Source organism: Marmota flaviventris, chromosome 12, assembly GCF_047511675.1.
Source record: "Marmota flaviventris isolate mMarFla1 chromosome 12, mMarFla1.hap1, whole genome shotgun sequence".
Lineage (NCBI taxonomy): Eukaryota > Metazoa > Chordata > Mammalia > Rodentia > Sciuridae > Marmota > Marmota flaviventris.
Genome location: NC_092509.1, coordinates 2,042,930 through 2,065,888, shown reverse-complemented (window position 1 = coordinate 2,065,888; position 22,959 = coordinate 2,042,930). Strand labels below are relative to the sequence as shown.

General features: G+C 42.9%; 1 pseudogene; it reads right to left on the bottom strand.

Annotated features, from left to right (window-relative positions):
* Window positions 1-22,128, bottom strand: part of LOC139707805 (ruvB-like 1) — a 38,377-nt pseudogene extending 16,249 nt beyond the window's left edge.
* Between the last annotated feature and the right edge of the window lie 831 nt (window positions 22,129-22,959).

Here is a 22,959-nt window from a genome sequence, read left to right as displayed (position 1 = left end):
TGTTTTATTTACAGTCAAGGTCTCACTGAGTTTCTTAGGGACTCACTAAGTTGCTGAGGCTGGCCTCCAGCTTGCAATCCTCCTGCCTCAGCCTCCCAAGTCACCGGGATGACAGGAATATGCCATTGTGCCTGGCTTCAATTATATTTTTATCCACTAATAGGTACTAAAATGCCAGATCAATGCAATGAAACACACACCAATAATCCTATGGAGAACTACCTTCCAGAACCGTGCACTGGACAAACCATCTATCCCGTCTCTCAGCTTCTCACTCCCATCAAGTTTCACCTTAAGTCCTTCCACCTCTCTTCTCTCCAGCCCAAGACTGAGGCCCTCAGTCACTTGGTTCCCAACTCTTTTGCTCCCTGCCTGCCTTGACCTCTGTCCCATCTTATCTTTGAACCCCCAAGCCTGGGATCAAGCCTGCCTTTCCTTCTGTACTGCTGCTCAGGAGGAGAAAGTCACCCAGGGTTCCCCAGGAGCCCTTGTGTCATCATAGCCTCCGACCTCAGCTGAACACTCACAGCTGTGCAAGTGATGATCTAATATTGTATTAGTTAGAATGTTAGTATAACTGCATTAATGGAGAGATTCAAAACAATGGTGGGTAAAGCAAAATAGAAGTTATTTTTCTCAGTTGGGCATATTGGCGCATGCTTGTAATCACAGGGCTCAGGAGGCTGAGGCAGGAGGATGTCCAGTTGGAGGCCAGCCTCAGTAACATAGTGAGACCTAGTCTCAAAATAAAACATTAAAAGGGCTGGAGATGGAAATCAGTAGTTAAGCACCCCTGGGTTCAAGCTCCAGTACAAAAAAAAAAAAAAAATTATGGCTATCTGCAAGGGATTTCCAAGAAAGAAAAGCAAAGCCCGGGACCCAATGGCTTGACTCAATTTTGAATTCTATGATATATTTAACGAATGAACACCAGCCAGGCAAGGTGGTGCACTCCTGTCATCCCAGCAGCTGGGGAGGCTGAGGCAAGAGGATTACAAATTAGAGGCCAGCCTCAGCAAAAGCAAGGGCCTAATCAACTCAGTGAGGCCCTGTCTCTCAGTAAAATATAAAAAAGTGCTGGGGATGGGGCTTCGTGGATAAGTGCCCCTGGGTTCAAATCCTGGTGCCAAAACAAACAATGAAACCAAATGCATCTCAAACTCTTATCAAATAAATAAATAAAGAGGAAGAAATGTTTTCTAATATGTTCCCATGAAGCCAGCGTCATCCTGGTAACAGCATCTGGTAAAGATTCTACAAGCAGAAAAAAAAAAAAAAACAAGGTCAATATCCCCATGAACATAGACACAAAATTTTTCACAAAAATCTGGTATTAGTAAACTAAATTCAGTGGCAGTTTTTCTCATTGATTGTGGTCCTAGGGAGGGAACCCAGGGATGCTCTACCATTGTGCTGTATCCCTCGCTCTCTTTGGTGTTTTTATTTTGAGTCACTGTCTTACTAAGGTGTGGAGGCTGGCCTCCAACTTGCTTGCCATCCTCCTGCCTCAGCCCTTGAGCCACCTGGATGACAGATGATCACCACTGTGTCCTGCTTGAATGAGATTCTGCCACTGCATCAGACTTCCTGCACCTCTGATTCAGTGTGACATTAGCAGATCTGTTCAGTTCTGGGGGTGACAGGGAGCTCAGCTGGAGGCCTGAAAGTCTGCTCTGAGGTTGGTGTACAACCCACTGAGGATCACACAGGGTTAATGGCAATTGCTGGCAAGGTAGGTCCCCTGTGAGAAAAGAGAAATTTCCATTTCACTCCTGAAAGCATCTTTAAAGCCCAAATTTCAATCAAAGGGGAAAGTATAATAACTTCCTCTGGGCAAATTTATAATGAATCCAGGATTAATTGCCCTTAATAAAGTTGAATTCAGGACTGGCTGTTTGTAAAGAAGTCTGAACCACCTCAGTTTCAAAATGGCATTGAAAACACAGAAATAAGCCAGCATCCTATGACCATGAAGAACAAATTCCAAAATCATACAGTTCTGCAGGCAGTTTTCCAGCAGTCATGTCCCCGGGGATGGTGCCCAGCTTGTGGGACTGAAGGGGACATGGGGAGTGTGCTGTGGAGGAAGATGCCTATATAGGCTAGTGCTCTGGGGGTGAATCCCACTCAAGTTGGGGTCATGGTACATTTACACATGTCCATGCATCCTCAGAGATGGGTATGGTGGCACATTCTCTCATCCCAAGAGCTTGGGAGGCTGAGGCAGGAGGTTCAAAAGCTGGAGGCCAGCCCCAGTAACTTAATGAGGCCCTGAGCAACTCAGCAAGACCCTGTCTCTAAATAAAATATAAAACATGGCTGGGAATGGGGCTTAGGGGTGAAGCATCCCTGGGTTAAGTCCCCAGTACACACACAAAAAGAAAAAAAAAAAACAGGAAAGAAGACCAGCAGCCCTCAGAATGTGGGTGGCCTCAGGAGGGCTGACCTGTGGGCTAGCCTTTATGCTCAGTCCCGAGGCTGGCTTTGAACTCAGGCATGTGGCTGGTGTGGAGGGACATGGGGCTGATGAGGGTCTTGGGCACATCTGGACCACAGATGGCTGTAGAGATATTCGCCTGCTCTCTCCAAATGACAAGAAGATAGAGAAATGTTGACAGAGGGCTCCAACTTCAAGTCAACCCTTCAACAAGCTGGGAACCATAAATGGTGAGCCTTAGTTTCTAAATCTGTGAACTACAGCCAAGGACAGGAGCCACACTGCCTACTGAGAGGTCTGTGGAGAGAATTACAGACTAGAAAATATGGAAATACTCATGAAGCTTTAAAAAACTGTTCAAAGTTGGTGACAGGTAGAGATTCAAAAATGTCTGTCAGGTATTTCTACAGATGATACTTGAGATGTGTGGGTGCTGTGAGTGAAAGAGGATAATATGTGTTTTACATCTGAGTCAGAGAAGCCTGTTCTGTTTTGCTGCCCACCATAATCTGTTGAGATAGGTGCAGAGTCTCACACTCATTACTCATGAAAATAAAACAAGGTTTCTGAGCATGGAAGGAACTTATCCAAATTCCCACAGCTCCTCTGTGATGGAAATGAGGGCACATTGCACTCTGCCATTTGGTACAAAATCCTCTCTAAAGAGTCAGATTGACAAAACTGGGTGGGGAGCAGACTGGGTGTGATGTCACATGCCAGGAGCCTTGGATTCAAGTGGATTATTGCCAGTTTCTGAGACTTGAGTGTCTCTTTTTCCCTTTCCTGTTTTCCTGAGGAGTATTTGTGTCTTCAGATCAACATTCTGTGCTCTCCTTTCTCTGATATTTGGCCACCCCTGTCCTTGAGCCAGGAATTTTCTCCAGGAAGAAGCCAGGTGGTTATATGATGCAAAAGATAAAATCTAGCTTTTGGGCCAAACAGATGTAGTTGGATTCCCAGCTTCACCTTTTCTTAATCTGGGACATTGCACAAGCCATGGTTTCTGAGCCTCAGTTTCCTCATATGAACTGACTCCTCTGTGTCTCTGAGATGCTTTCAAAATTTAATGAAACACAAATGAAAGAGCCCAGCCTGGGGCCCAGGACTGAGCCAATGCTCAAAGAGAGGGGGCACCTTTTTCATTCCCCCTCCACGGAAAAAGTTCCATGGGAATATAAGATCAGTGTGTCCCAGGGAGCAGGCAGGCAACACCTTACTAGCTATGGCCACCAGGGACCTGAGAAAAAAGCAAAGATTCAGTGAGACGAGTCCAGAGAAGGTGGTGTGGAAAAGTTCAGAAACATGTGGCTAATAATTCCCTGGGAGAAGAAGGAAAAGTTGCTTCTATAAAAAAATCTATGTCAAGAAAAAAAATCGAGGGAATCTTAGGGACAAACACTATTCTGTACAGAGTTGATAGGGCCTTGAAGATTATCTTATCCAGCTCCTTTGACCCATGTGGAAATTGAGGCACAAAAAAGGAGGTTACTATTGGGGTCACAGAAGGCATTCATGGAAGACTTCCAACTTCCTCTAGTGTTCTGAAAAACCAGCCTCTACCTCAGATCAAAGCCTGTCCAAGGAAGAGACATGACCTTTGTCCTTGGAAAGACCCACAGAGCACTCCTAAGCACATTCCCACCCTGCTGAGTTGTTTATCTACAAATAACAGGCGAGATCTGCTGTGACAGGTGTCCCTGACTCAGTCAGGCTAGGTGGGGATCCATAGCAGCCCCCTAGCAGCCACCAATCAGCATGAGACAGGGAAATACCTGGGATGCCAGTGGTTTATGGTGGTTGATAACAAGTTGGGAAACCATGTAGTTCAGCACATACACCCCTCTTGGCTTAAACCAATCAGATCAAATGAATACCCCTTTTGTACTGACCAATCACCCCTACCCAACTTGTTCCCTCCAGTGAATGTGCTAATCATGTTTTAGAGTTGTTATTTGATTTTCCTGCGGTGTGTGATGATTTGCTAAAAGAGGCTATGATGTATGTGAAGTCCCTGCCCTCTCCAAAAAATGTATAAAAATGCTGCAAACCCTGGGCTCAGGGCCTCTCAGCATCACCAGTTGCTGTGTGTGCACGAGGAGGACCGAGCTAGCTCACAATAAACACCTCTTTGCTGCTTACATCGATCTTGGGTCTCTGGTGGTCTTTGGGGGTCCTGAATTCAAGCATAACAGTTCATGAAACCTCCCATGCAGCCTGTTTGGGACTGAAAGAGGGCCTATCTGTGTCATGGAAAGGGAGATAGAACTGTAAGGGTCCCGCAAAACATCAGAGAAAGAGACCACTAAGTGACCACTCATGCAATTGGCAGAAGGGGGATTTATTGAACCAGCATGCTGGGTCTCCGTGCCCACTCAAGAAGGGAAAGCAGCCCAGAGCCCCGAGCAGGAGCTGAGCACTGCTTAGGTACACTTTTTGGGGAAGGGCGGAGGGCTTTGTATACATCAGAACAAATCATCATGAGGCACAGGAAAATTGAACAACAACTCCTAAACATGATTAGTTCATTCATTGGCGGGAACAGGTCAGGCTGGAGTGATAGGTCATTCCTAAGGAGGGGGTTACATTTAAACTGATTGGTCCAGGCCCTGCAATGCCTATGTGCGACCACACAGAGCCCTTATTAAACAATCCAAATAGTCAGGGGAAATATTTACTGGGCGGTTCTAAGCATTGTCTTAACAGCTACAGAAATTTCGGGTTTTGCAGGTAGCATAGAAACCTAACAATACCTCTTTACATTTTAACTCAGACCTTGCAGCTTAGAAACTTTTACAACACCTGGTCTTTTACCCTTTAACTTTTACGCTTTAACTTCAATTTCTTTTACCCTTACATTCCCCACTCCTTTTTCTGACTACTTTTAATCTTAAAAGTAATGCATCACAATTATTGAAGGGTTTCACATTTCATGAGTTGTTTTGTGTTCCCTGGAATCATTTTCAGCATGGCCTCCATTCTAGTTTCCACTCGGTATTAGACCCCGATTTATCTAACTACACTGACTACCTAACTTAAAATCTGGCTTTATTTCCCCCTCTAATTTGGGAACTCCTCACTGCTGTAAGGAAGGAGGGCGAAGAGAATCTTTCTGGCTTCTTCAGGCTGAAAAGGGACGGTGTGGGGCAAGCAGTTTGGAGTCCCCCTTTAAAAATATCGGGTCTATCGAGTGGTCCATGATAAAAGTCCAATTGAGAAGGATTAGGCTGGAGGGCCATTCGAGGGATAGGTGGTCTATAAGAGAAACAAGAATTTATTAATTTACTGGAACCATATTGATGCAGCAATAAATGTCACAGCACAGGAATATGCCAATGAGTATAATGGCCAAGACAGAGACTAACAATGTTTTTCACCAGGAAGTACCAAGAACCAGAAGCTAAGATATTGTTTCCACAACAAAGTTGCTGAGGACATGGCTTCTATCTAAGCATGTAAATCTTTAAGGATATTTGTCACCTTGCCAGAAATGTCAGGGATGTAAACACAACAACTAACATTTAGGTTTACAGATGTCCTTTTTACTAGTATGACCTATGTCTAATAGAGAAACCTTTAATTTTGCTACTTAGGGCTGGATAACCATACTAGCAAACACCAAGCCTACCTGTGTAGGTTAGTAATATCTGTGGGCCTTAAACTAAAAACTACTCTGGCGGTTCCTTTTAATAGTTATCAGGCATTTCTGTCTGAGAATTTCTTTTGTAGCCTCCAGTTTACTTATTTTTGGAAGTTACATTTAACTATTATTATCATTTAAAATGTCCAGGAACAGCTGTGCTTTGGCTTTAACTATCTTTGCTAAGTGTTTAAGATGAAGCAAGTCAAACTGACTTTTGTTCTTATCTATTGTCAACAGTCAGCTGAGTTTCCCTGGGAGTCCTCAGGGAACTTCATAGCAGATTCTCAGTTCTGCTAGTGCCATTTACCTTAGGATGGGTCCAGGCCTTGCTTGACCATGTGGCTTCCCTCAGAAGCATCAGGGATGTTTCCCCTTTTCTGATGACCCTCCTCTTCAAAGCAAATGCACCGATTGGCTTTCTGTCCTCCACTGGTCTCATTAATCTCCCTGCTCAGGAGGTTATGTGGCCTAGAGTTGCAGAGCCCTTTGGAGAAGTCCCCTATTCCCTGATTCAGACTGACTCAGAGGGCAAGAGCCAAATTTTTAATTTTAAAACTTAATCTTAAACATCCAGCAAATAAGTTAACAGCCTTCTATTAAGAGCACTGGGCTTTAATGTCTATCTCTCTATCCTGTAGGTGGTAACTCCTTATCTTATGTTGACCCAGGTTGTGTTCTTAGAGAAGTACCTCTTTAAAACATTAACAGGCAATCCTTAAACCATCTATAAGCAAACTACAAAACAAAACTAACTAGGGTAAAAACATATTTAGCTTACATAATAGCTACCTTGAATTCTGGCAGGGTTATACATCATAATTCCCTATTTGAGATCCTAGTAATCTTGGCAAAAACCTACTTTTGGACACAACTTTATCTGTACTGAAATCTGGATTATTTCTTTCATAGCCACTTTCAAATGTAGTGAGATGGGACAGAGCCTTATCTCAAGTAAGTCAGGGCTATAAATCTCAAGTACTATAGTTCTGAAGCTGATCATTTTACAAAGTTTACATAAATTGTTGTTCAAGTTTACATGAACATTAGCTAACACAACATAATATCACATTTAAAACATGAATTAAAGGCTGAAAGCTTTTAACCTGTTGTAGAAAAGTAGCAATGTACTTTTGTGTTTTGCAATAAAACCTTCACACAGATTAGGCTCTCACTAACTTAAGAATACATTTAAATTGTATCTCAGTGTAACATGGAACTGTACATATCTTATTGATAACAAGTCCAGTTGTAGAACACAAATGATATGAATAAATTCTCCAACATGTTTTTTTTTTTTCTTTTAAGCCTAAAATTACCATACAACTTTAGAACACCAGCTCAATATAATGTACTTTTGAAGCTTCTACCTTACAGACTAGTATACCTGGAAGATATGAACACATTAACAGCACCATAATTAACCTTGCAAAAAGCTGTGTGCTTATATAGAACTAAGGGGGAGATGGTAGGGCTTAGATAAGTGGCAGGCAACCTGTTTATTAGTAAGTTCTTCCAGATAGGCGCCAAGTTGGCATTACCAGCACCTGAAGAAAATCAGAGCGAATAAAAACAGAATGAAGATAAAGATTAAAGCAAAGGTCAATTTTTGGCAGAAGTTCCATGCTGGGGGACTGACAGAAAAGAGACCAAGGGCCATGAGGAAGCTCAGAAGGACATAAAGACTCATGAATCCAGGATGGCAGATTATGAGATTCTCTGAACTTGTTGTCTCCCACTGTCTGATGTCCGTTGCATTCCATCGTGCTTGGTAGTGAGCTTCAGCACCGAGTGAACTGTTCTCTTGAAGATGCTAGGGGTTCATCGGTCATCAGAGGCCTGTAGTGCCTAAGCAGAAGCTGGTTGAAAGTCTAATTAGAAACTTTCTGCAATTGGTTTTGGAAGAACATTATGCAGAGTAAGAGAGCACAAGAAAAGTACTGAAAAATAACAGTTGTTGTTTAACCATAGTTGTATAATTTTTAATTTCTTTAAGATTACTTGCTCAAAAACTTACACATATAACCAACTTACACAGATCTTCTTTATCACTTACTTAAACCCTCTTAATTACTTAATCACATAGACTCTCTTATCCGGAAACACATTTTCCCTCTATTAAATCCATATCTAAAACTTTCTAGTTTTTCTTTTCCATCTGTTAACCTCCTTCTGTTCACACTTTAAAACAATATCTGTAAATTTCTGAATTTAAGCAGATTATTTTATAGACATCATCATTTTATTAGGGTCTTTTTGAACACCTAGAAAAACTTATAAGCTTAATTTTAAAGACATCTTTACTTTTATCTGTTTACCCAATTTAAATTGAACCATTTGAATCACATGAATCAAAGATATTTGGATCCATTTTTATTTTTTTTTATGAGCGCTCCTCATCTGTCAATTGTCATATCACTGCAGGATATATGGACATACACACATACAGACATACTGACATACAACACATAACACAAGTGTAATACCCTAGTAGCTTTTTCAGGTGAAATCTCCATTGCAATGTTTCAAAACTCCACAGTTGATCACAAAAACATTAACCTAGGTCTGTAGGACCAAAATCATGAGCTCAAAAAAAAAAAAAAATACAGTATCTAAGAAAAAGCAAGAGTCCTAAAAAAAGATGACTGGCCAGTAATTAATAAATACCATATAATTTACTTTTTGGTTGGGGTCTAGTTTGAGTTCAGGTAAAAAGACACTTTAACTCTTTTTTTTACCCTTGGGCCTGAAGTCTGTCTCCTGCTGAGTGCCCCAAGCTTCTTCTATTTGCATATCAGCTTAAGTCCTGGCTGAGGTCTGGAAGGAACTGGGAAAACTGGAATTCTGAGCAGAAACCTCATGCCTAAGGCATTTTAGCTATAAATCATAATTTTCAGGTTTAAGATGCAATTCTCAAAATTTTATATCTTTATATCTCTTTACATTAGAAACACTTGCCCACACAAAACTGAAAATAGGATCTTTTTCTGATAATATAAAGGCCACCATCAGAGGAAATTTCCTCAGGATCATTAAGCTGCTTCCTTTGTTCTGAAGGTCCTAAAGTAGTATTAAGTTTTATCATGTATATCCAAAATCAAGCCTTAAAAATTTCCAAGACTGTTGCTAATTAATGTCATTTCAATAAGCCAGACCAACGTTTTAATTTAGCACCCTTTTTTTTCCCTGAATCTTACACACTGAGGGGAATAGATATCATATCATAATTTATTATCTTTGCCCAAGTTAATACACTGGAATACCTAGTGAAATTTTCTCAGGCTACCCAGTTCAAAATTGAAACTTTCTAATTTTTTTTACCCTAAGTATTTAAGTTTTCTAGCATGAACTATCTGAAATCAAACTAAACAATTGCTTAAACCCAACTTTTAACTGCAAGGTAGTGCAATGCTTTAGAAACCCATTCAGATACCAGATTGTTACAATAAAAAAGTTATCTTTTAGATACACATTTAGCCAAGATCATCCCCAAGAAACAATCTATAACATCTACACATTACTGAATTTATTGTCTCATTAGTTAAGCAAACAGAGGTGGGGTAATCCCTAAAGTGCAGGTAAGGAAGGAGGAGACTCCCCAAAGCAAAATGGCTTTGGCAGCTGCTGGGAGCCCCTTAGTTCCACCTTTTACTTATAGGATTAGTTCCTCTGGCTTGGTCTGACCCCAGGCACTAGGCATTTCTCATATCTCCTAACTTTTCAGTAGTCAGCTTCCCAAAAAGTTCATCTTCTGCTTGCAGTTGTTTCAAGTTTGAGAAAAGTTTAAGCGAGATATCAAAGTTTTTAGACCCCAGGCATTTCCCTCTGCAGTGGGCGTGCTCAAGCCAACTACGGGAAGAAAAGAAAACACTGCTTCCCTAATCTCGCTCAACAAAGGGGGGTAAAGTTTATCAAAGTTCTTTAAAACACAGCTAAGAGAGGTGTAAAAGGTGAGAACAGAAAAGCTGGCGGTTCTATTGACTTTTGGTCCCTCACAGGAGAAGCATTAGGTTAAAATTTAGCTAAAGTTACTTCCACACATCTAAGGCCGTTTGGAATTTGGGACTCTGCATTGGTCCAAAGTAAAACAATGCCATCACACTTAACAGAGACACAGACAAAATGACACACAAAGATCATCATGCAGCTCCCATTCGTTCACAACCCCAAGATCTACAATCTTGTGACTCAAGGAGAATGGAGGGAAAAGGGGGAGGAGCAGAAGGATTGAGTGATAGGATCTTGGGGGAAGGGGTCGGAGTGGAGGCAGGGACCAAGAAAGGCTTCAGGGGCAGAGGCGTGGAATGGCTTTGTCCCATACTGGGAGTTACTCAGGCAGAGACAGGGACAATACAAATGTGACACAGAGACAAGGACAAACAGTAAACGGTTAACACAAGTTTAGAGGCAAAGATTAAAGACAGACTGTGAATCCAATCTGAGAGAAAGAATTGCCGGCGAAACCAAACGGGTTGGCAGCAGAGTACAAACGAGGGCACTCTTGTCCCTCTACCAACTGGGGGCACTTTCGCCTCCCCCCCCGAATCCTCTAAGGCGTCCCTTAAGAGGAGAGGCCTGTGGATTAGGACACGTCTGTCACCACTGCCAGGGAGAATTTACACTCTCTGCTGACGGCCACGCTGCCAACCCAACCCAACCAATCTAAGCCAAAAACCAAACCTGAACCAAAAAGCTCTGAGAACTTACGCTCTCCACCGAGCCAGAAACCAAAAAGCTCTAAGCGATCGCAAAGGAAAAACAAGAAGGAGAACAAGGAGGAGGAGAAAAGGAGGAAGAAGAAGAGGAAGAGGAGCCTTACTTACCCCGTAAAGGAGTCCATTGGAGGTCTCCTTGTCCGGCGATGCGCTTTTCCCGGCCAACGCACCAAATGTAAGGGTCCCGCGAAACGTCGGAGAAAGAGACCACCAAGTGACCACTCATGCAATTGGCAGAAGGGGGATTTATTGAACCAGCATGCTGGGGCTCTGTGCCCACTCAAGAAGGGAAAGCAACCCAGAGCCCCGAGCAGGGGCTGAGCACTGCTTAAGTACACTTTTTGGGGAGGGCGGAGGGCTTTGTATACATCAGAACAAATCATCATGAGGCACGGGAAAATTGAACAACAACTCCTAAACATGATTAGTTCATTCATTGGCGGGAACAGGTCAGGCTGGAGTGATAGGTCATTCCTAAGGAGGGGGTTACATTTAAACTGATTGGTCCAGGCCCTGCAATGCCTATGCGTGACCACACAGAGCCCTTATTAAACAATCCAAATAGTCAGGGGAAATATTTACTGGGCGGTTCTAAGCATTGTCTTAACAGCTACAGAAATTTCGGGTTTTGCAGGTAGCATAGAAACCTAACAATACCTCCTTTACATTTTAACTCAGACCTTGCAGCTTAGAAACTTTTACAACACCTGGTCTTTTACCCTTTAACTTTTATGCTTTAACTTCAATTTCTTTTACCCTTACAGAACCTGTTCCTATCTTTTGGTGGTCAGAAGAGAAACAGGAAAGAAGGTGGGTCCATTGGCAGCATCCAAAGCCTGTACCCCAACATTTCTGTCCAAGGCCTGGTGGCCTTGCAATGACTCTGATCTGCCAGTTGAAGCTGGCTGGACAGCCCTACCTGTCTAGAATTCTTCCTGGCCCATCCTGCCATGAAATAAGAAATTCTGCACTCAAAGAGGGGGCTGGGGCAGGCAGGATGTCCTTGGAGGTCCTTAACAGCTCTGGAAGTCTTCACACAGGGTCTCTGGAAAAATGAGAGGTGATGTTCCTGCAGAAGAACCATTAGAAACTTCTGTGTGATGGTGACACATACCATTTCTTCTTCCATAATCATCCGTGCTATAGCCCTGGCTCAGGTCAGACAGCCTGCCATACATGCACTTTATTTTTAAATACCTCTTGCTTTATCTATATCTATATCTGTATCTATGTATCAATCTCTCTCTATATCTATCTACCTACCTATCTACCTATCTATCTATATATCTATATATCCATACATCTATATATCTATACATCATATCTATCTATATCTATATATCTGTATATCTATATATCATCTATCTATCCCTGTGAATTCCTGAACTCCCAGTCAGAAGAAAGCACTCAATTCTGTCTTTGAGTATGCTGATGGTGATGTGATTTCTCAGACAGAACCCTCTGAGCTCTGCAGCAGAAACAAGCCCCCTCCTGATGTAATTTAAAATAATAGCCTCCCAATTTTCTCATCTCTTTGCTGGATACACCTTATCCAAGGACAGGATAAGCCAATGTTTGGTTAAATAGTTCAGAGGTTAATTCTCAACAGATGTGAGAACTTTTTTCTTACATTCCTCCACTCTTAGAGGGAATCTGGTCAGCTCTTCTTGCTGGATTCACAAGGCTACCTTTGGCCCACATGTTCCCCACTCTTCAGGCCTTCACACCTACATTCAATCACTGAAAGATAACAGAACAAAGGACAGGAACCCTGACAGAAATACAGGAAAGCTAAAAGAAAACCTTAGCTATAAAAAGGAGAAGAAGACCCTTCCACGGATACCACCTCTTGGGTCTCCTTCTTCCTCTGAGACGTCTTTTCTGCTATCCTTTAATAAACTTCTACTTTCCACTCTGACCTTGCCTCAGCGTGCTTCTCTGGTGTTATACTTCAACATTGGGGAAGCAAGGACTCGTCACTGGTAAACAACAACAACACTGGTGTCCGAAGAAGTGAGGATTTCTGTCCTTTTTTGTATTCTAGGCTTCCTTTGTACTCATGCCTTTTCTTCTTAGTTTTCTCTTTCCTGAATCCTTGACTAGGCCCAGAAATAGGCCAAGAAGTTCTTGGTGGGGTGGCCCAAAGGTGGAACATAGGTGGGCTGAAGGAGGAAGAGCAATACAGAGAGCGAAAGACAAATGAACCACCTTAAAGCTTCCTGTAAAGAGGGGCAATTCTTGGGACAGATTACCTTGGTTACAGGTGGAGGGGTGAGGTTCTTGACAGGGGTCAAAGAAGCACTCTGAGAGAATTAAAATTCTTCCCTTATTGGACAGTCTCCAAATGGTTGGAATCACTCAAAATTGGTCTTCTTGATTTTGCCTGACTCAAGTTATCTATCTGTACTGACTGCCTGTCTAATTCTGGCTTCATGAACACATTTCCTTTTCAATTTTCAGTATTTTTCCCTATAATTTAACACTGCAAAAAAAAAAAAAAAAAGGAACCATTAAATCATCAAGGAAAACAATTAATGGAATGCACTTGGGCCCCTTCCCTTCAGTCTCTGGACACTCCCTCAGCATTCCTGCTTTTTTTCTGCCAGGGTCACAGAAAGCACCTGGGGTAACTGTGTTAAGATGATGAGAGTCACAGCCTCAAGAAAGAGTGCTTTGTAAAGTGATCCCAAATAAATAGTGAAGGAGAGAGCAGAGTTCAAAACTAGGATCTCCTAAGCCCTCAGGCACAGAATAGGCTCAGTATTCATTTCTATTTTTTTTTTTTTCTTTTTTTTTTTTAATCTTCATACAGATTTCCAGATTTGTATTAATTTGCAGATCCACTGAAAGACCCAAGCAACCTCATTCTACTTGGGACCTCATTTTGCTCTGAAACTTAACTTTTGACCTACTATAGTCCTAAAGTCAGGAAAATACCACAGAAAAGCTCTGTCGAAACAGTTCTAAAAAAGCCGCAGATGGTGATCACTGAAGATAGGCCAAGATATTGTAATATCTGAAATTCCAGATGCTCCCACCTAGGTGTGGTGGCCAATATCTAAACTAGAAGCCCTGTAGCTGGGCTCCTGCCCCCCTTGCCACACCCTCATGGTTTAAACCAATCATTTTACTTGCATCAAACCCTTGAACTAAGAATCCTTTCCATATTCTTAATCTGCTATAATCGTGTTTTAGAGTTGTTGTTGGATTTCCCGCCGTGTGTGGTGATTTGCTAAGAGATGCTATGATGCAGGTGGGGTGCCTGCCTTCCCCAAAGAGTGTATAAACTGCTGCAGGCCCTGGGCTGGGGCCTCTCAGCGCCCCCAGTTGCTGTGCATGGAGGACCGAGCTAGCTCGCAATAAACGCCTCTTTGCTGCTCACCTTGATCTGGGTCTCTAGGGGTCTTTTGGGGGCCGCAAATTAAACATGACAGCACCTAGGTTTTAATCCTTCCAGGTCACGATAGTTGGTGGAGAGGATTCCAGGAAGGGAATATGGATAAAAGGTCCTGATCCTGGGCTAGGGCTCAGTGACCCAGACCAGTCCGCTATCCCTGGGGCGGAGTGCAGAGAGGAGGGAAGACTCGCTAGGACTGGCAGTGGTGGGGCCAACACGTGAGCTGCAGGCAGCAGCAGTGTTCGGTGGGGGCTGAGGAGGTTAAGGGGGGGGGGGTATTTGAGGAGGTTGAGAGCGGCAGAGACCAAGGCCGCAAGGGGAGTGGGTCGGGTGGGTGGCCCGCATCTTCGGAGGCAGCCCAACACGCCCAGAGGCTAGAGCAGCACTGCCCAGCGCTGCCCAGTCCCTGCCATTTGGGGACCCAGCACAGGGCAAGGCGCCAGGTGCCGTGGGCCAGTCCCCCTGGCCATTCAATCCTTGCACTCGGGTGCAACCCTGGGGCCTGCCTCAGTTTCCCAGGGTGGCGGGGTTGGCACTGCTGGCCATGGCACTACCACTTTGCTGTGTACCAGGCATTTAACTTGTGTGTTTCCATGCTCAGGGTGCACAGAGAGGTGCAGCGCCCTGCCCAAAGTCACACTGCTGGGATGTGGTGGGATGAGCTTCCAATACCCATGCAGGCCTGCGCCCTTCCTGGCCTCTGGTCCTTCTCCCAGCGGTGCTCACAACTGGTTCCCTCAGGTCCTGGTGGGGCTGCTGAGGGTGTTCTGGGTCTTGCTCTGAAATTGGATGCAGCAGAGTGTGTGAGTTCCTTGGGACAGGCTTTTTCCATGCCTTTGTCCAATTACTGGAAGGTCTTCCTGTTAGGTGCCCACTGAATCTGGCTGCAACCAAATAAAACTGTTTCCCCATCTTCAGTGCTATCTTAGGTGCCTTGCCTTGTCCATCACTACAAAAGTATACTTCTATACACTTAAACATTGTTTATGTTTTCATGAAACGGTAAACAGATGAGATTAATTGTGTACTTCAAATAACAAAATATCACTTATTAAAATGGAATAATTTGCCTAAGTTCAGAAATTTACAAGGATTGTTTTAAAGTGTGAATAAAGAAGGAGTTAACAGATGGGAAAGAGAAATTAGAAGGTTCTAAGTATGGATTTAGTAGAAGGAAAATTTGTTTTGGGATAAGAGAGTGTATGTGATTAAGTAAATAAGAGGGTTTAAACAAGTGATAAAGAAGGTCTGTTTATGTTGGCTATATAGGATTCAGTAAGTGATAAAGAAGGTCTGTGTAAGTTGATTATATATGTAAGGTTTTTGAGCAAGTAATCTTGAAGGAATTAAGCATTATACAACTGTGGTTAAACCACAACTGCTATTTTGCAATACTGTAGTATGTTATTTCTTTAAGAGCTAAACTTGATTAACATAAAATCAACTATAGTAATTGTGGTAGTATTACTATTTTTTTGTATATTAAAAAAAAAAAAAACATTATATCAAGCTGGTGTTCTCCAAACTAAAGTTGTATGGTAATATTAGACTTATAAGAATAACATATTGGAGATTTATTTATATCATTTAATTTTCTATAACTGGACCTGTTATCAATAATATAAATATGAAGTCCTATACACTGGGTAGAATTAAAATGTAACATCATATTTTGTTAGCTAGTATTCATGTAACATCAAACAACAATATATGTAAACTTTATAAAATGATATTTAAGAAACAAAGATCAACTTCAATACTAGAACACTTTACCTAAGATTTATAAAGAGCCTTGCCTTCCCTGAGATAATGTTCTGCCTACCATCTTACTATATATCAGAATGACTCCAAAGTAGGGTTACTTGATCTTTAAGATCAAGAATTAAAGTTAAATTAAAAAGGCCAAGAAAACCAATATTTGACTCTTGCCCTCTGAGTCAGTCTGAATCTAGGGAACAGGGAACTTCTCTAAAGAGCTTTGCAACTCTGGACCACATAATCTCCTGATCAGGGAGATTAATGAGACCACTGGAGAATGAAAACCCAACCAGTGAACTTGCTGTGAATAGGAGGGTCATTTGAGACAGGAGATGCCCCTGATTCTTCCAAGGAAAGCCACATGGTCAAGCAAGATCTGGACCCATAATTGTGCAGAGAGTACTAGCAGAACTAAGAGGCTGCTTTCAAGTTCTCCCACAAGTGATCCCTATGGGAACTCAGCTGACTCTTAATGATAGAAACAAAGTCAATTTTGACCAGCTTCATCTTAAACACCTACCAAAAACAGTTAAGCTAAAACACAGTCATTCATGGGAGTAATGAAGGACAGGAACAGCTAGAAAAGAGGAGACAGCAACTAGGCCAATAGAACTCCAGGGGTGGTGTTCAGTCAAGTGTGGCCTTGGCTCCTCCCCCTCACAGGACCCCTATTAGTCCTCTTTATGTTTCTCCTAATATGACTCTGTATGTTAAATTGCCTACAGAAGTTCCTGCAAGATCAGATACACAAATTCACCAACCAGCCAGGCAATCAACTACTTCTTTAAGACTACCAGCCCCTGATGCCCAAGACAGAGACCTACGACTCATGACCAACTCTTCTAGTGAAAAACCAGCCTATACCTCAGAGCAAAGCCTGTCCAAGTAAGGGACATGACCATTGTCCTTGGAAAGACCCACAGAGCACTCCTAAGCACATTCCCAACCTGCTAAGTGGTTTATCTACAAATAACAGGAGAGATCTGCTGCACCAGGTGTCCCTGACTCAGTCAGGCTAGGTGGAAACCCATAGTAACCCCCTAGCAGCCACCAATCAGCATGAGACAGGGAAATACCTGGGATGCCAGATGACCCTCCAAGTAATTACATGTTGGGAAACCATGTAATTCAGCATGAAAACCCCTCTTGGCTTAAACCAATCAGTTCAAATGAATATTTGTAACCTATCACTTCTACCCAACTTGTTCCCGCCAGTGAATGTGCTAATCATGTTTTAAAGTTGTTATTTGATTTTCCTGCAGTGTCTGATGATTTGCTAAGAGATGCTATGATGTATGTGGGGGTCTCTGCCTTCTCCAAAGAATGTATAAAACTGCTGCAAATCCTGGGCTCGGGGCCTCTCAGCATCACCAGTTGCTGTGTGTGTGCAGAGGACCGAGCTAGCTCATAATAAATGCCTCTTTTCTGCTTACATTGATCTTGGGTCTCTGGTGGTCTTTTGGGGGTCCCGAATTCGAGCATAACACTAGCTCTAGAGACTCTTTCCCACCTAACACACTTCATAACCTCTTTTCCAGATATTACAACCTCTCTTTCACTTCCTAGAAATGAGATCTGCTCTCTGGCAGGCCCACTCTACTTGGTCTGTCTGCTCTACAGCATCCCCACCATGAAGCATCAAACCTAAACTCCCCACACATCAGATGAGGAGCCACCAGTCAGATGAACACTGGCAGGTCAACTTCACTCACATGCCTAGGCACAAAGAGCTTCACTACCTACTTACTTTGGTTGATACATTCTCGGGTTGGATAGAAGATTTCCCTACATCCAGGGAAACTGCTGACACTGTCACCTCAATCCTCATCAAGCAGACCATTCCCATGTGAAGACTTCCCACCTCCTCCCAGTCAGACAAAGGTCCAGCCCCCACTTCTCAGGAAACAAGCAGACCAGTGCCTTCCTGCAACATTCATCACCTCAGTCCCAGCACAACCACAAACTGAATTGGACCCTCTTCAACTCAGTCTTACTTCAGGAACTACATTCTCAGTTGTTGCAACCTTGCTGGATGGGACCCCATACAGTCATATTTACTACCCCAATGGTGACCAAGCTTTTAGACATTCTCCCTGGTACCATGTCTCCCACCTGAAAAAGGCACCTGTTCCAAATATCCAGTCCTGGACTTCCACCACGCCCACTAAACTCAAAATTTCTCACCAATCCTGTTCTTCTTTTACTAATCATTAAATTTCTTTCAAGTTTCTATCCCAACCACAGATGGTGCTTTAACATCCAAGCGACATGGCACAAGGATTACACCACCCACTCTCAGTTTATGGGTCAATTGCCCTTCCACTGGCTGAAATTGGGCTGTAACCCTTAACATTACTGGATTCAACAAAGCTACCTCTGATACTTCCTAGAGTCCCTACGACAGGACCAATGGCTGATACCAAGGATCTCCTCTGCCCAGGACTGATTTGATGCCATCGATCACTTGTGGTTTCAAGGAACTTTTATGGACTTTACCCCTGCCAAAATAACTGTTTATAGCCACTGGGTGTTATTTCTGGCTGCTTGGTGTTCCCAGACCTGTCCCTGAACATTCCTCCACTTTCCCCCCTAGGTCCTACGCTGCCCACCATTAAGCAGGATGTAGCCAGAGGATTTTATGATTTCCCCATATCACTTAGAAAAAAAAAATGGGAGGAATGTTAGGTTCAGGACAGGCTGAACCCAGTTGTATGTAGGACAGGCTGAACGGATGTTAGCTGCAGGATAACACATGCCCCCCCCCCCCCATTTTTATCACCTGTTTACATCAAGTCTGAGCACTCGACCCCCACCCATCTGGTGCAACAGAAACCCACATCTGACCCCTGCCCCATATGCCTGAAGGCAGAAGAGGATACCCTTAGCAACTACTGTGTAATCCAATCATTGTCCACCAACAAGGCAGCTTGCAGACCCAGAGACCCCATTAGAATTTGGCTTTAAAAACTCCCTCCTGCTGGTGCCTCCATCTCTTGTTCTCTCTTTCTCAATCTCTTGCTTCACTCTCCATTGCTCTCTCTTTCTTCACTCTCTCTTTCTCTCTCCTCCTCTTTTGCACTGCTGCAATAAAGATCTCTTGGTCACTCCGAGTGTTGTGGTCACTTTCCTTTCACTTCCACCCCTAAACTATCATTTGGCCCTGTGTGAGAGAGCAGAGGTGGGCTTAGAGTGATCTTTGTACTCCAGAAGTGGTGTCACTCACCCAAGGAAAGTGAAATACTGGAGCCCAAGCCTTGCCTCAGGCAAAGGAACGTTTAGATAACCCTTGAAGCATGGGATTCCAGTCTGGAACAGTTGGTTGTCAACCCCAGAACCAAGGCTCCTCTCTTTGGTATTGAATGTTTATCAAGCCCACTTTGCTACTGAGCAGTGAGGTTTGTACACATCAGAACCTGCCTACACACATAAGTGAAAGTGGGTGTGATACTTGCACTTACATGTAGAAGAGAAATAAAGGGAGGACAATATATGACATGCATTGCAGTCTCACTTATAACCAGAAACTTCAGCTGTAGTGAAAGACAGCATGCGCTCCAGTGCTTGCACCTGCTGCTAGTGAAGACTTTTGAGTTGGTTAAAAAAAGAAAGAAAGAAAAAGTACTAGGATCTAGTTCAAACAAGAAAATCCAAGAGGGAGATGAAGATGGAAACTAGTGTTGGGACACTTAGTGTTGGGACAACCTTATTTAAACTAATAAAAAGTAGAGGCTAGATTGAACTAGGGATGACATGCCAAGGTCAATTACAGGCTGCCTCAGTCTACCCACAGGTTGTACTATGACCCTTCCATGAATCCCTTCAGTTGCCAGTAATAACAAGTAAAATATTAGCAAGATTGTAATTTTTAGATTCATTGGGATGTTATTTGTGTGCCATCTCATACTGTTAGCATATATACTAGTCTATGTTTACTCACTATAATTTTAAATTTATGTTGAGTTAATGTGTAGTGTGAAAAAATGAGCACTAATTTTCATAAAGTTTCCTTATTCTCCTGAAGCACCCCTTACTTTGTCTTACATAATTAGAGGCAAGGGGTAGAGTTTCCTATAAAAAACTTTTAAATATTGTGTCTTAAAATAATTGTCATTTAAAGTGGGCTTGATTAAACCATTTTAAGATCAAAATTCTTGTGACCAGATGAATCTTGATGATACAGATCCATCCCACCCAAGCATTGTGTGAAGCCTAGATCCTGGCACCCAAACACTAAATTGGTGTCCCTCAATATATTTGATAACTAAAAAATTTTCCTTAAGGACTGTTCTGCCTCTTTGAGAATACTATTGAGAACATATCCATTACCTAATTTATTTTAACAAGAAAGTGATGACAAACAACTTCTTTCTGGGAAAATTATTTTTTCTGATGTGTCTGACATATAAAAAAGGCTATGATCTTGTTTAGTGACACCTTTGTCAATTATTCTAGAATCTTGGTAGACAAGGTTATGTTTGTCTGTGTTTAATGGGAATTCACATTAGAAATGTTGACATCTAAACACTAATATCATTTTAGCAGTTTGATGTGAGAACAGAGTTGGGAAGTGACAGCCGTGTGTACGATAGTAGTTCTGAGTTGAGTAGAATATACATTCATGTCATCACTTTGGCGGGGTGGGTTACTTACTAGGGGTTGAACCCAGAGCCACTCTACCACTGAGTTCCAGCCCTTTCTCCTCTTCTTGAAATGGCAGTCTGAAACTTGGGATCTTCCTGCTTCAGCCTCCCAAATTCTTGGGATTAACAAAAAAGCAGCACCATGCCCAGCTGTAATCACTTTTAAAATAACCCTTTCTACTTACTGGTGTTCATATTAGCAAATTTGGAAAATGCAAATAGATGTACATACACCAGATCTCATGGTATGACTCATTACAAATTATCTTTTCATTTGAAACACTGCTAGTTATGATAGAGAAAAATTAAAATAGCATTTAGCTCAAGCTAGCTACAATGTAACAAAAATTTCTTCAACTTGTTTAACTTTAAAAAGGATGTTTATTTTGACTTTTTAAAAATCTTGTAAAGTGTTTGTTGCTTATTAGTATTGAAAGGTGCTGTGGAAACATGTAAGTAAAGACTTCTCAGAAGAGAATATATTTTCAATTGTGTAGAGATGTATTGAATCTCTTTGACCTGAGAAGCCAGCCAAATTGAAAATAATTACTTTTTTTTTATTTTGAGCAAGTAAAATTTCCCAGAGTAAAAGAGGTCAGTACTGTTAAAAACACTGTTAAAAATCATTACTTTTTTTTTCATATTCACATGTTCCTATGTAAACTAAATAAATAACGAGTTACAAAGATATTGAAAATGTTCCAGTTTCTAAGCATGGAGGAAATGTCATCAAATGGACAAAACATGCATGCCTTTTTGGAGTTTTACATTTGAGAGACATAAGAGTTAATTGGAAGAAAAACAAATAATTTACCATACAATTCTGTGGTTTATAATTAAGGCATTTCATTGATTTTTTAAGATGCACATCTGAGATGGATGAAATCTTAAAATTGGCATGTTGTAACCACATGGAAATTTTTCTTTTGAGTTGAACATAGAATAAGAATGTTCTAAGTGTCTTAAAGGTGATGGCATCTCAGAGAGAATGAAACAGGAAATATATAAATATGTCGGCACATTGGTTAATTTTTAGCATCCAAAACTATTCAAAGGTGACTTGTAAAAAAAGTTACAGATTTCTATATCCTTCTTTTTTTTGGAGGGGGGTGAGTACCAGTGATTGAAATCAGGAGCACTCAGCCACAGAGCCACATCCCCAGCCCTATTTTATATTTTATTTAGAGACAGGGTCTCACTGAGTTGCTTAGTGCCTCACCATCCCTGAGGCTGGCTTTGAATTTGAGAGAGTCTTGTCTCAGCCTCCAGAGCTGCTGAGATTACGGGCATGTGCCACCACATTTCACTTCTAAATCTTTCTGTCTAAACTAGAATCTTTTTTTTTTTTTTTTGCAAAGGTCAAGAATGTTTTATTGTGGCTTGGGTGGGGAGGGGAGCGCTGCCCTACCCTGCACCCTGAGCAATTGTTGCGAGCCCAGAGGTGGCAAGAGGGAGGGGGCCAGGCCTGGAGGCTGAATCCAGCTAGCCAACCAGGGCCCTGCCCATTGGCTGCCGGGTGGGGCGATAACCATGGCGACGGCCATCGCTAAGGGCCAGAGCCAATCAGGGCATCACCCGGGCTGTTTCAAAAATCTCCCTGCAGCGCTTGGGGGAGGGGAGGCCAGAGCTGCGCATGGGGGAGGTGAGGTCAGAGAGGCGCGTGGGGGAGGGGAGGGGAGGTCGTGGCCCAGCAGGGAAGGTCCCCCTCCACGTTGTCTCGTGTGGGGCCTGGGCGCTCACTTGCAGCCCTTGGGCACCTTGGGGACACTGGGCTTGTCTGCCTTCTTCAACTTCTTGCTCCCAGCCGCTACCTTCTTGGCCTTGCTGCTGCTGCTGCTGCTGCTGCCCTTGTCCTCTGTGGCAGCGGCCTTCCGGGGTGCGTGCTTGTTGGCTGTGGCACCCTTGGTGGGCCAGGGGTGCTGCCTGCTTCTTGGGTTTGTGCACTGTTAGCTGGCCGTCAGCTTTTGGCAATTGAGCTTGAAGGAGCCGGTGGCGCCTGTGCCCTTGACCTGCAGTAGCAAGTCACTCTGCACCAGCGTGCACCAAGTACTTGAGGTAGGTGCAGCTGTTCTGCTGGTTGAACCCCGCCACCTTCCTGGCCTCTGCATAGATGCCCACCAGCGACAAGCTTCTGCTTGCTCAGCCTGCGCACGTCTCCACCACTAGCTGGCTGTACTTGACCGGCTGGTTCTTCTTGCCGCTGCTTTTATGCTTGGGGCCACTGAAGCCAGATTTAAAGTTAGGTAGTCAGTGTAGTTAGATAAATTGGGTCTAATATCGAGTGAAATCTAAAATGGAGGCCGTGCGGAGAATGACTCAGGGAAAACACAGGACAACTCATGGAATGTTAATGAAGTCCGAAAAGGCCCTAGGCC